This window comes from Coregonus clupeaformis, chromosome 36 (genome assembly GCF_020615455.1).
Source record: "Coregonus clupeaformis isolate EN_2021a chromosome 36, ASM2061545v1, whole genome shotgun sequence".
In the NCBI taxonomy this organism is placed as follows: domain Eukaryota; kingdom Metazoa; phylum Chordata; class Actinopteri; order Salmoniformes; family Salmonidae; genus Coregonus; species Coregonus clupeaformis.
Genome location: NC_059227.1, coordinates 11,505,048 through 11,520,087, shown reverse-complemented (window position 1 = coordinate 11,520,087; position 15,040 = coordinate 11,505,048).

The window sequence follows — 15,040 nt, the reverse complement described above, 5'->3', positions numbered from 1 at the left end:
ACTTCAGTGTACCATAGTAACTACTGACATAAAGATCTAAGGACACTGAAGCAGCAAACTTTGTGGAGACCAATACTTGTGTCATTCTCAAAACTTTTGACCACGACTGTACACACAGATTAATGAATCATTAGGAACTTTAATGCTAACTTCTGGTGTACAAAAACAAATCATTAGCATATCAAGTGTTTGGCTATGGCCTACAGTATGTGTGGAGTATAGATTGATGTTGTGTGTGTGTGTGTGTGTGTGTGAGCGCATGTGCGTACATGTGTGCATACTCTTGCATTAACTCTTTGGCAGTGTTATGTAAAAGGATTTTATGATGGGGTGTAATCTGTGCCCCGGGTTACTGTGTGATTACTTGGTGTGCCCAAAAGGCCTGTGATGACGTCAGTGGAACCATGGCTACCGTTCAGCTGTCTGTGCTCGTAGGCCTTCACTTTTCTCTTCCCCTCTGGGTTGGTCATGTGTCCTCTCCTGCTCCACCTGCTCCTCTTCACAAATACCCAGCAAGGAACACGGTGTGCCCTCAGCCTGCCTGTCTCTGTCCTTCATTACGCCATGGGCCAGGAAAGACGGAGAGAGAGGCAGAAAGGGAGAGAGAGGAAGGAAGGAAGGAAGGAAGGAAGGAAGGAAGGAAGGAAGGAAGGAAGGAAGGAAGGAAGGAAGGAAGGAAGGAAGGAAGGAAGGAAGGAAGGAAGGAAGGAAGGAAGGAAGGAAGGAAGGAAGGAAGGAAGGAAGGAAAAGGCAGACATAGCGGGAGATGAAGGGAGAGATAGAGAATTAGGAAGTGAGGGGGAGAGTAATAGAGGAATGGTGAGGGAAAGGGAGTGAGAGAGGGAGAAAGGTGTAGAGATAAGAAAGAAGGACGAACAGGAGGAGATAGAAGAGTAGGGAGATAGAGATTACATTTTTTTCAATCGTTTTGGTGCAATCTTCACAAGTATGTGGTACATTTTCACAAATCTTAATACAAAGGTCAAAACAGATAATCAAAAAGGCAGACATTTCAAAACTTCAAGCTCATTTTCAATTGACTAAGTACAACACACAAAAGCATACAGTCACATTTTCACCTAATATTTATTTATTTTTAATTTTTATTTCACCTTTATTTAGTTCTCATTTACGACTGCGACTTGGCCAAGATAAAGCAAAGCAGTGCGATAAAAACAACAACACAGAGTTACATATGGGGTAAAACAAAACATAAAGTCAAAAATACAACAGAAAATATATATACAGTGTGTGCAAATGTAGCAAGTTATGGAGGTAAGGCAATAAATAGGCCATAGTGCAAAATAATTACAATTAGTATTAACACTGGAATGATAGATGATGATGTGCAAATAGAGATACTGGGGTGCAAATGAGCAAAATAAATAACAATATGGGATGAGGTAGTTGGGTGGGCTAATTTCAGATGGGCTGTGTACAGGTGCAGTGATCGGTAAGGTGCTCTGACAACTGCTTAAAGTTATTGAGGGAGATAAGAGTCTCCAGCTTCAGAGATTTTTGTAGTTCGTTCCAGTCATTGGCAGCAGAGAACTGGAAGGAATGGCGGCCAAAGGAGGTGTTGGCTTTGGGGATGACCAGTGAGATATACCTGCTGGAGCGCATGCTATGGGTGGGTGTTGCTATGGTGACCAATGAGCTAACATAAGGCGGGGATTTGCCTAGCAGTGATTTATAGATGGCCTGGTGTCAGTGGGTTTGGCGACGAATATGTAGTGAGGACCAGCCAACAAGAGCGTACAGGTCACAGTGGTGGGTAGTATATGGGGCTTTGGTGACAAAACGGATGTCACTGTGATAGACTACATCCAATTTGCTGAGTAGAGTGTTGGAGGCTATTTTGTAAATGACATCACTGAAGTCAAGGATCGGTAGCATAGTCAGTTTTACGAGGGCATGTTTGGCAGCATGAGTGAAGGAGGCTTTGTTGCGAAATAGGAAGCCGATTCTAGATTTAACTTTGGATTGGAGATGCTTAATGTGAGTCTGGAAGGAGAGTTTACAGTCTAACCAGACACCTAGGTATTTGTAGTTGTCCACATACTCTAGGTCAGACACATCGAGAGTAGTGATTCTAGTCAGGTGGGCGGGTGCCAGCAGCGTTCGATTGAAGAGCATGCATTTCGTTTTACTTGTGTTTAAGAGCAGTTGGAGGCTACGGAAGGAGTGTTGTATGGCATTGAAGCTCGTTTGGAGGTTTGTTAACACAGTGTCCAATGAAGGGCCAGATGTATACAAAATGGTGTCGTCTGCGTAGAGGTGGATCTGAGAATCACCAGCAGCAAGAGCGACATCATTGATATACACAGAGAAAAGAGTCGGGCCAAGAATTGAACCCTGTGGCACCCCCATAGAGACTGCCATAGGTCCAGACAACAGGCCCTCCGATTTGACACATTGAACTCTATCTGAGAAGTAGTTGGTGAACCAGGCGAGGCAGTCATTTGAGAAACCAAGGCTATTTATTTAATCAAGAAATGTTTCACATTGCAATTTTGGTTTGATTGTCTTCTCATTTGTTAAAATACCTTTCACTATTACTTACCGTAATAGATAATCACTGTTTTGTAAACCTATAGATTTGCAACTGATTTGTCTACTACTGTTGAAGTTTTCATACACCTTAGCCAAATACATTTAAACTCAGTTTTTTTTTCTTCAGATATTTAATCCTAGTAAAAATGACCTGTTTTAGGTCAGTTAGGATCACCACTTTATTTTAAGAATGTGAAATGTCAGAATAATAGGAGAGAGAATTATTTATTTCAGCTTTTATTTCTTTCATCACATTCCCAGTGGGTCAGAAGTTTACATACACTCAATTAGTATTTGGTAGCATTGCCTTTAAATTGTTTAACTTGGGTCAAAATTTCAGGTTACCTTACACAAGCTTTCCACAATAAGTTGGGTGAATTTTGGCCCATTCCTCCTGACAGAGCTGGTGTAACTGAGTCAGGTTTGTAGGCCTCCTTGCTCGCACACGCTTTTTCAGTTTTGCCCACAAATTCCCTATAGGATTGAGGTCAGGGCTTTGTGATGGCCACTCCAATACCTTTACTTTGTTGTCCTTAAGCCATTTTGCCACAACTTTGGAAGTACGCTTGGGGTCTTGTCCATTTGGAAGACCCATTTGCGACCAAGCTTTAACTTCCTGACTGATGTCTTGAGATGTTGCTTCAATATATCCACATAATTTTCCTTCCTCATGATGCCATCTATTTTGTGAAGTGCACCAGTCTCTCCTGCAGCAAAGCACCCCCACAGCCACCCCCGTGCTTCACGGTTGGGATTTCTCCAAAAGTACAATCTTTGTCCCCATGTGCAGTTGCAAACCGTAGTCTGGCTTTTTTATGGCAGTTTTGGAACAGTGGCTTCTTCCTTGCTGAGCGGCCTTTCAGGTTGTGTCGATATGGGACTCGTTTTACTGTGGATATAGATAATTTTGTACCTGTTTCCTCCAGCATCTTCACAAGGACCTTTGCTGATGTTCGGGGATTGATTTGCACTTTTCGCAACAAAGTACGTTCATCTCTAGGAGACAGAACGCGTCTCCTTCCTGAGTGGTATGACGGCTGTGTGGGCCCATGGTGTTTATACTTGCGTACTATTGTTTATACAGATGAACGTGGTACCTTCAGGCGTTTGGAAATTGCTCCTAAGAATGAACCAGACTTGTGGAGGTCTACAATTTTTTTTGTTCTTGGCTGATTTCTTTTGATTTTCCCATGATGTCAAGCAAAGAGGCAGTTTGAAGGTAGGCCTTGAAATACATCCACAGGTACACCTCCAATTGACTAAAATGATGTCAATTAGCCTATCAGAAGCTTCTAAAGCCATGACATCATTTTCTGGAATTTTCCAAGCTGTTTAAAGGCACAGTCAACTTAGTGTATGTAAACTACTGACCCACTGGAATTGTGATACAGTGAATTATAAGTGAAATAATCTGTCTGTAAACAATTGTTGGAAAAATTACTTGTGTCATGCACAAAGTATATGTCCTAACCGACTTGCCAAAACTATAGTTTGTTAACAAGACATTTGGGGAGTGGTTGAAAAACAAGTTTTAATGACTCCAACCTAAGTGTATGTAAACTTCCGACTTCAACTGTATATACATACACTACAGTGAATATACAAAAGTATGTGGACACCCATTCAAATTAGTGGATTCGGCTATTTCAGCCACACCTGTTGCTGACAGGTGTATAAGATCGAGCACTCAGCCATGCAATCTTCATAGACAAACATTGGCAGTAGAATGGCCTTACTGAAGAGCTCAGTGACTTTCAATGTAGCACCGTCATAGGATGCCACCTTTCCAACAAGAAAATGTGTCTAATTTCTGCCCTGCTAGAGCTGCCCCGGTAAACTGTCAGTGCTGTTATTATGAAGTGGAAACATTTAGGAGCAACAACGGCTCAGCCGCGAAGTGGTAGGCCACACAAGCACACAGAACGGGACCGCCAAGTGCTGAAGGGCATAGCATGTAAAAATCGTCTGTCCACGGTTGCAACACTCACTACCGAGTTCCAAACTGCCTCTGGAAGCAACGTCAGCACAATAACTGTTTGTCGGGAGCTAAATGAAATGAAATGGATTTCCATGGTCGATCAGCCGCACACAAGCCTAAGATCACCATGCACAATGCCAAGTGTTGGCTGGAATGGTGTAAAGCTCGCCACCACTGGACTCTGGCACAGTAGAAACATGTTCTCTGAAGTGATGAATTACGCTTCACCATCTGGCAGTCCGACGGACGAATCTGGGTTTGGCGGATGCCAGGAGAACGCTACCTGCTCCAATGCATAGTGCCAACTTAAAAGTTTGGTGGAGGAGGAATAATGGTCTGGGGCTGTTTTTCATGGGCTAGGCCCCCTTAGTTACAGTGAAGAGAAATCTTAACGCTACAGCGTACAATGACATTCTAGACGATTCTGTGTTTCCAACTTTGTGGCAACGGTTTGGGGAAGGCCCTTACCTGTTCAGCATGACAATGCCCCCGTGCACAATGCAATGTCCATACAGAAATGGTATGTATTTGATCCCCTCTCAATCAGAAAGATTTCTGTGTCCCAGGTGTCTTTTATACAGGTAATCTCAGCTTGTTACCTGTATAAAAGACACCTGTCCACAGAAGCAATCAATCAATCAGATTCCAAACTCTCCACCATGGCCAAGAGCTCTCCAAGGATGTCAGGGACAAGAGCTCTCCAAGGATGTCAGGGACAAGATTGTAGACCTACACAAGGCTGGAATGGGCTACAAGACCATCGCCAAGCAGCTTGGTGAGAAGGTGACAACAGTTGGTGCGATTATTCGCAAATGGAAGAAACACAAAATAACTGTCAATCTCCCTCGTCCTGGGGCTCCATGCAAGATCTCACCTCGTGGAGTTGCAATGATCATGAGAACGGTGAGGAATCAGCCCAGAACTACACGGGAGGATCTTGTCAATGATCTCAAGGCAGCTGGGACCATAGTCACCAAGAAAACAATTGGTAACACACTACGCCGTGAAGGACTGAAATCCTGCAGCACCTGCAAGGTCCCCCTGCTCAAGAAAGCACATATACAGGCCTGTCTGAAGTTTGCGAATGTACATCTGAATGATTCAGAGGAGAACTGGGTGAAAGTGTTGTGGTCAGATGAGACCAAAATCGAGCTCTTTGGCATCAACTCAACTCACCGTGTTTGGAGGAGGAGGAATGCTGCCTATGACCCCAAGAACACCATCCCCACCGTCAAACATGGAGGTGGAAACATTATGCTTTGGGGGTGTTTTTCTGCTAAGGGGACAGGACAACTTCACTGCATCAAAGGGACGATGGACGGGGCCATGTACCGTCAAATCTTGGGTGCGAACCTCCTTCCCTCAGCCAGGGCATTGAAAATGGGTCGTGGATGGGTATTCCGGCATGACAATGACCCAAAACACACAGCCAAGGCAACAAAGGAGTGGCTCAAGAAGAAGCACATTAAGGTCCTGGAGTGGCCTAGCCAGTCTCCAGACCTTAATCCCATAGAGAATCTGTGGAGGGAGCTGAAGGTTCGAGTTGCCAAACGTCAGCCTCGAAACCTTAATGACTTGGAGAAGATCCTGAAAGAGGAGTGGAACAAAATCCCTCCTGAGATGTGTGCAAACCTGGTGGCCAACTACAAGAAACGTCTGACCTCTGTGATTGCCAACAAGGGTTTTGCCACCAAGCACTAAGTCATTTTTTGCAGAGGGGTCAAATACTTATTTCCCTCATTAAAATGCAAATCAATTTATAAAATTTTTGACATGTGTTTTTCTGTTTTTTTGGTTGTTATTCTGTCTCTCACTGTTCAAATAAACCTACCATTAAAATTATAGACTGATAATGTCTTTGTCAGTGAGGAAACATACAAAATCAGCAGGGGATCAAATACTTTTTTCCCTCACTGTATGTAAACTTGGATCAATGTTTATGCGGTGTAAGATGTCTCCAAACAAAATAAACACACAGTGAAAGGTTTTGAATAAGATCGTCTGTGTGACAAGTGTTACCAGTTTGGAGTTTTGTACTAAAAGTTTAGAAAATTCACCACATATACACTACCGGTCAAAAGCGACTGAAAAAAACCTGTAAGAATGAAGTAAGGTGTCTCTGTCTGTGACCAGGGTCCTTTCTCTGTCCCTGTGGGGTAGTTGTGAAACCAGCAGCCAGCTCTGATTCAGTGGGGGGCCTAAACAGGACACGAGATTGATGGCCTGGTTAAAATACCCCTGTGTGGAACTCAGGAAGGTGCCAGCCTGTGAGCTTCCCTCTCATTTACACACAGTCAGACACACAAGGACTTAGAGACAGAGAGAGAGAGAAAGACGGAACTAGTTAGAGAGAGAGAGTTAGGATGAGGATAGCGATAATAGATAAGAAAATGAGGGGTGGAGACTGGATAGTTAAGGATAGGGTGAACGGGAAAAAAGATAAACAAGGCGGGAGAATTGGTACAGAGAGATATGGGAGAGGTTAAAAAGAGACGGGTAAGTAGACATAAACGACAGAGAGGGAGGGAAAAGAGAGTTATGAGATAGAGATACAAGTGCTGAGAAATGAAGGAAAGGGGAGAGAAAAAGAGAGAGAGAACCAGCAGCACACGCCCCTCTTCTTTATTTATACCTCCAGCCACAGCAGGCTAAGATTTCTGGCACCAAAACAACGTCACGCTTGCTATTTCAGTTGGAGGTGCAACATTTCCGAGGGGGTTAAGGTGACGGGGCTGAGGCGTTGTGGGGCCCCTACAGCCCTACAACATGACATTTCACACTGTAGCTACCTCCCTTGGCCTTTTGTGTGTTAGAGAGAGCGCCCACCTGCTATGTGTCTTGAGTTGCAGACAATGTGGTAAACAGCCTCAGAGTTGTTCATGCAGTTTTATGAGGACAGAATCTCAGGGCAGGACAACACATCCAACAATACTGAGACCCCCAAAAGTCTACACTCACACAACCCCAGTCTGTGTTAGCCTGTCTGGTAACAGGGTTGGAGGGCGTGAGACACTATCCTAAAATAAAAGCCCTATTATTATGGCCATAGGCCTTTATTTACTAACATAAGTTTAAGAGAAAAAATTATATCATAAGGAAAGTGCTGAAAAAGGGGCAACGCTGTTACATCCAATGCCTGTGGTGGGGGGTCTCGGATGTTTGAGGGGCAGCTGTCGGGGAACTGTGGAGGGATCTTGGAGGGTTGGTGGCCTGGCGGTTAGGAGCTTGGGCCGGTGGCTGATAGGTCGCTGGTTCGGGTCCCCGTGTTGACTTTGGGCAGGGCGTTGACCCTGGTTGCTTCTGTGGGTCGCTCTGGATGGGAGTATGTTAGATTGACTGAATTTAATGTAAATGTTGAGCGGCTTCACTGCAGGTATGTTTTAATATTCAAGGTAAATATATATATATACACTACCGGTCAAAGGTTTTAGAACACCTACTCATTCAACGGTTTTTCTTTATTTTTACTATTTTCTACATTGTAGAATAATAGTGAAGACATCAAAACTATGAAATAACACATATGGAATCATGTAGTAACAAAAAAGTGTTAAACAAATCAAAATGTATTTTATATTTGAGATTCTTCGAATAGCCACGCTTTGCCTTGATGACAGCTTTGCACACTCTTTGCATTCTCTCAACCAGCATCACCTGGAATGCTTTTCTAACATTCTTGAAGGAGTTCCCACATATGCTGAGCACTTGTTGGCTGCTTTTCCTTCACTCTGCAGTCCAACTCATCCCAAACCATCTCAATTGGGTTGAGGCCGGGTGATTGTGGAGGCCAGGTCATCTGATGCAGCACTCCATCACTCTCCTTGGTAAAATAGCCCTTACACAGCCTGGAGGGGTGTTGGGTCATTGTCCTGTTGAAAAACAAATGATAGTCCCACTAAGCCTAAACCAGATGGGATGGCGTATCGCTGCAGAATGCTGTGGTAGCCATGCTGCTTACGTGTGCCTTGAATTCTAAATAAATCACAGACAGTGTCACCAGCAATGCAGCCCCACACCATAACACCTCCTCCTCCATGCTTTACGGTGGGAAATACACATGCGGAGATCATCTGTTCACCCACACCGCATCTCACAAGGACACAGCCGTTGGAACCAACAATAGCCTGATTCACACAGTCTCCTCTGAACAGTTGATGTTGAGATGTGTCTGTTACTTGAACTCTGTGAAGCATTTATTTGGCCTGCAATTTCTGAGGCTGGTAACTCTAATGAACTTATCCTCTGCAGCTGAGGTAACTCTGGGTCTTCCATTCCTGTGGCGGTCCTCATGAGAGCCAGTTTCATCATAACGCTTGATGGTTTTTGCGACTGCACTTAAAGAAACTTTAAAAGTTCTTGAAATGTTCCGTATTGACTGACCTTCATGTCTTAAAGTAATGATGGACTGTCATTTCTCTTTGCTTATTTGAGCTGTTCTTGCCATAATGTGGACTTGGTCTTTTACCAAATAGGGCTATCTTCTGAATGCCAAGAGTGTGCAAAGCTGACATCAAAGCAAAGGGTGGCTATTTTAAGAATCTCAAATATAAAACATGTTTTGATTTGTTTAACAATTTTTTGGTTACTACATGATTCTATATGTGTTATTTCATAGTTTTTATGTCTTCACTATTATTCTACAATGTAGAAAATAGTAAAAATAAAGAAAAACCCTTGAATTAGTAGGTGTTCTAAAACTTTTGACCGGTAGTGTATATATATATACTGTATATATATAAAGTGCTGAAATAGACAGGTGCAAACTTTGCACTGGGACAAACCAATGACTTATGGTGCAAACGCATAGTAAATCTAGCCCAGAATGTATAACTGTGCACTGACTCATTGTTTAGTCATAGTGTGTTATTCACATGTAGAAACTGGCCACTGTCTGTCTCAAGAAGGTATTGCTTCTCCATGATTATATTATAAATAAAAAACAGAAATACCTTATTTACATAAGTATTCAGACCCTTTGCTATGAGACTCGAAATTGAGCTCAGGGGCATCCTGTTTCCACTGATCATCCTTGAGATGATTCTATAACTTGATTGGAGTCCACCTGTGGTAAATTCAATTGATTGGACATGATATGGAAAGGCACACATCTGTCTATAAGGTCCCACAGTTGACAGTGCATGCCAGAGCAAAAACTAAGCCATGAGGTCGAAGGAATTGTCCGTAGAGCTCAGAGACAGGATTGTGTCGACGCACAGGTCTGCGGAAGGGTACAAAAACATTTCTGCAGCATTGAAGGTCCCCAAGAACACAGTGGCCTCCATCATTCTTAAATGGAAGAAGTTTGGAACCACCAAGACTCTTCCTAGTGCTGGCCGCCCAGCCAAACTGAGCAATCGGGGGAGAAGGGCCTTGGTCAGGGAGGTGACCAAGAACCCGATGGTCACTCTGACAGAGCTCCAGAGTCCCTCTGTGGAGATGGGAGAACCTTCCAGAAGGACAACCATCTCTGCAGCACTCCACCAATCAGGCCTTTATGGTAGAGTGGCCAGACGGAAGCCAATCCTCAGTAAAAGGCACATGACAGCCCGCTTGGAGTTTGCCAAAAGGCACCTAAAGGACTCTCAGACCATGATAAACAAGATTATCTGGTCTGATGAAACCAAGATTGAACTCTTTGGCCTGAATGTCAAGCGTCAAGTCTGGAGGAAATCTTGCACCATCCCTACGGTGAAGCATGGTGGTGGCAGCATCATGCTGTGGTGATGTTTTTCAACAGCAGGGACTGGGAGACTAGTCAGGATCGAAAGAAAGATGAACGGAGCAAAGTACAGAAAGCTCCTTGATGAAAACCTGCTCCAGAGTGCTCAGGACCTCAGACTGGGGCGAAGGTTCACCTTCCAACAGGACAACGACCCTAAGCACACAGCCAAGACAACGCAGGAGTGGCTTCGGAACAATTCTCTGAATGTCCCTGAGTGGCCCAGCCAGAGCCCGGACTTGAACCCGATCGAACATCTCTGGAGAGACCTGAAAATAACTGTGCAGCGACGCTCCCCATCCAACCTGACAGAGCTTGAGAGGATCTGCAGAGAAGAATGGGAGAAACTCCCCAAATTCAGTTGTCAATTTTGTAGCGTCATACCCAAAAAGACTCAAGGCTATAATCGCTGCCAAAGGTGCTTCAACAAAGTACTGAGTAAAGGGTCTCAATACTTACGTAAATGTGATATTTATTTATTTTTAATACACTTGCAAAAATTTCAAATAAACTGTTTTTTAGTTGTTGTCATTATGGGGTATTGTGTGTAGATTGATGAGGGGGGGAAAACAATTTAATCCATTTCAGAATAAGGCTGTAACGTAAAAAACAAAAATGTGGAAAAAGTCAAGGGGTCTGAATACTTTCCGAATGCGCTGTATATACAGTATGTATAAAGTGATGGTCGCATTTTTCATGAGCTGAAATATAAGATCCCAGAATTTTTCTATACGCACAAAAAGTTTATTTGTAAAAAATGTTGTGCACAAATTCCTGTTAGTGAGCATTTCTCCTTTGCCAAGATAATCCATTCACCTGACCGGTGTGGCATATCAAGAAGCTGACTAAACAGCATGATCATTACACAGGTGCACCTTGTGCTGGGGACAATAAAAGGCCACTCTAAAATGTGCAGTTCTGTCACACAAAACAATGCCACAAATGTCTCAAGTTTTGAGGGAGCGTGCAATTGGCATGCTAACTGCAGGAATGTCCAACAGAGCTGTTGCCAGAGAATTGAATATATTTCAACGTCGTTTTAGAGAATTTGGCAGCACACCCAACTGGCATCCCAACCACAGACCACACGTAACCACGCCAGCCCGGGACATCCGGCTTCTTCACATGTATTTCTGTCTGAAGAGGGGGGGTGCTGAGGATTATTTCTGTCTGTAATAAAGGCCTTTTGTGGGGAAAAACTCATTCTGATTGGCTGGGCCTGGCTCCACAGTGGGTGAACCTGGCTCCCAAGAGTGTGGGCCTATGCCCTCCCAGGCCCAGCCATGGCTGCGCACCTGCCCAATTCATGTGAAATCCATAGATTAGGGCCTAATGAATTTATCAATCAGATCTGTTTAGCGGTTCTTTTGGCGGTGTTGGAGGTGGAACTGCATTAGCGCTGTCAAATCCACAAGTGGCTCCCGGCATTATACCTAAAGCAGACATTGCCATTGGTTGAATGGAGTCACATTAACAGTTCCTGTTTAAGTTGTTATTCAGCACTGTCAGCACTGTCGACACCTTGTGCAACACTTTTATAAGCCATAAAATGCGTATTCTCCCTGCTTCCACTCACGCTACAACCAGCACTGCATTAGTGGCTTGTGTCTTTTTTAATATCAAGGAATATTTCACTTTCTCTGGTCATAGGAGTAACAACATGAATTGGTGCACGAGGCAGAAATAATGCAGCGCGACTTAAGTTTCGCCATCAGCTGGAAGACTGTGTCCCCTTTTCTCAGCGGAGGGAGGGAGAGAGGAGGGACGGTGAGTCGGGTGAGGCTCCCCGCTGCTCCATCCCTCCCCTGACTGACCATCAGATGCAGACCATCAGTCCAGTAAAAAAAAAGCAAATTATTATGCTCACTCAGCTGTACCTCACAAGTAATGCAATAAATGATATATTACCAGTGTGATCGTATACCTACAATTTAGAAATATAATTTCAAAATGGTCTGAGAAGAACAACTTTGGCAGGGCAATTCAAGCATAACCAATATGCAGTGATAATGTATTGGGCCTGTAGCTTACTGCACAAACCTCATTGCTACATAACTATTTTTAATTGGTTAATGTTGCATAGGCTTATGTTTTTTTAAGTCATTAAAAAAACAAATCTGAGCGGTAGATCTCAGCTTGCATTTTGACTCAGAAAGTGAACTTTTGGTTGGTCGCCACTGACCTACATTTTCTTGCTCTGAACTTCTACACAGGTGGGGCTTCGTGACAATGATCGCAAGAGCAGCTGCTCACCTCTGACACTGCCAAAACATCCACTATGTGGGTGTCTGCTATCGCCGGTTAACGCTAGGCCTAAATCACAATCGCATGCTGTCGTATACTTTGAATGTAAAAGTTTGAATGAATGACTCATGACTGACAACTAAAAGAGTGCTTTCAATAATCTACATTTTCTAACCAATAACTTGGTCCAATTGTTGAACTGTGGCATGGGAGTCACTGGAAGGTCGCTAAATATAGAGTACAAATTACCTCTGGGCAATTTCATTGGGAACTAGCTAGCTAAATGATGTAAAAGACTACTTACATTGGCTGGGCTCTGTCCATAGGCAGCTGAGGCTCCAAACCAGAAGAAAAATAGGATAATTTTTTAACTAGCTAGCCAGTTCTCAAAGGCACCCAACCCTCACTAAATCTAGCTAAGTTAGCTAGCTAGCAAGCAACACATTGCTTGGCATTTAACAATCGCTTTGGCAATTAATTGATATTTAATACATACAGTACATTACATTAACTTTTGAACTCTACTCTACTTTAATTTTCAAAACAATTCTTACCTTGGTCAGTCACACTGCACGTTGGTTGCGAGCTAAATAAGGACCTAGCTAGCTAGCTAAACTCTTGCTTGCAGGTGAAGAAATTATCTTCTTCCTCTGTCACCCACCAGGTTAAAAAACTATTTTAATTCAATGTTATGTATTAATAATAAAATGTCATTGTCCACGAGAAAGATCTTTGGTGGTTTTTTGAAGAAAATTCAAAATGGTAATGGCTGCTCTCTCAGTTGGAGGTGGGGCTTGGGGCAGGGACTTGGGAACATTTAAAATTGTGATCGACAGCTTGGGAAAAATATATTTTAATATATGTTAAAACTTGTTTACAGATATGCTCTACATTCAAGTGTATTTTCGAAAGAAACACCTAATTTCGTTTTTTACTATGTTTCATATGTGGCAGGTAGGCTAGACCTCAACAACTACAGAATGTATTTTCAACTACAATTCAATGATCCAATTTTTGCATGCAAAATGTTACTTTGGGAACCTAATGCTAAGGTACAGTGGCTTGCGAAAGTATTCACCCCCCATGGCATTTTTCCTATTTTGTTGCCTTACAACCTGGAATTAAAATGGATTTTTGGGGGGTTTGTATCATTTGATTAACACAACATGCCTACCACTTTGAAGATGCAAGATACCTCCATTCCAGTCTCAAATCTCTGGAAGACTGAAACAGGTTTCCCTCAAGAATTTCCCTGTATTTAGCGCTATCCATCATTCCTTCAATTCTGACCAGTTTCCCAGTCCCTGCCGATGAAAAACATCCCCACAGCATGATGCTGCCACCACCATGCTTCACTGTGGGGATGGTGTTCTCGGGGTGATGAGAGGTGTTGGGTTTGCGCCAGACATAGCGTTTTCCTTGATGGCCAAAAAGCTCAATTCTAGTCTCATCTGACCAGAGTACCTTCTTCCAAATGTTTGGGGAGTCTCCCACATGGCTTTTGGCGAACACCAAACGTGTTTGGTTATTTTTTTCTTCAAGCAATGGCTTTTTTCTGGTCACTCTTCCGTAAAGCCCAGCTCTGTGGAGTGTACGGCTTAAAGTGGTCCTATGGACAGATACTCCAATCTCTGCTGTGGAGCTTTGCAGCTCCTTCAGGGTTATCTTTGGTGTCTTTGTTGCCTCTCTGATTAATGCCCTCCTTGCCTGGTCCGTGAGTTTTGGTGGGTGGCCCTCTCTTGGCAGGTTTGTTGTGGTGCCATACTCTTTCCATTTTCTAATAATGGATTTAATGGTGCTCCGTGGGATGTTCAAAGTTTCTGATATTTTTTTATAACCCAACCCTGATCTGTACTTCTCCACAACTTTGTCCCTGGCCTGTTTGGAGAGCTCCTTGGTCTTCATGGTGCCGCTTGCTTGGTGGTGCCCCTTGCTTAGTGGTGTTGCAGACTCTGGGGCCTTTCAGAACAGGTGTATATATACTGAAATCATGTGACAGATCATGTAACACTTAGATTGCACACATGTGGACTTTATTTAACTAATTATGTAACTTCTGAAGGTAATTGGTTGCACCAGATCTTATTTAGGGGCTTCATAGGAAAGGGGGTGAATACATATGCACGCACCACTTTTCTATTTTTTTTTAAATTTCACTTCACCAATTTGGACTATTTTGTGTATGTCCATTACATGAAATCCAAATAAAAATCCATTTAAATTACAGGTTGTAATGCAAAAAAATAGGAAAAACGCCAAGGGGGATGAATACTTTTGCAAGGCACTGTACCAGAGGACAATAAAGACTCAACATTATCATCAGGGTAGAGAAGGTGTGAGTGTGTATTTTACACATATATTTAAAAATATATATATATATATATTCCTATATTTGATCAATACATTTTCACAATATATTTAGATATATTTACATTTTATTGAAACATATTCCAATATATGATTTTTCAGTATGGGGTAAGCATGGTATTGAATCTCTGTAGTGTTGGTACATGGAAGTAGCTACACCACGTCACCCCCAACCAATT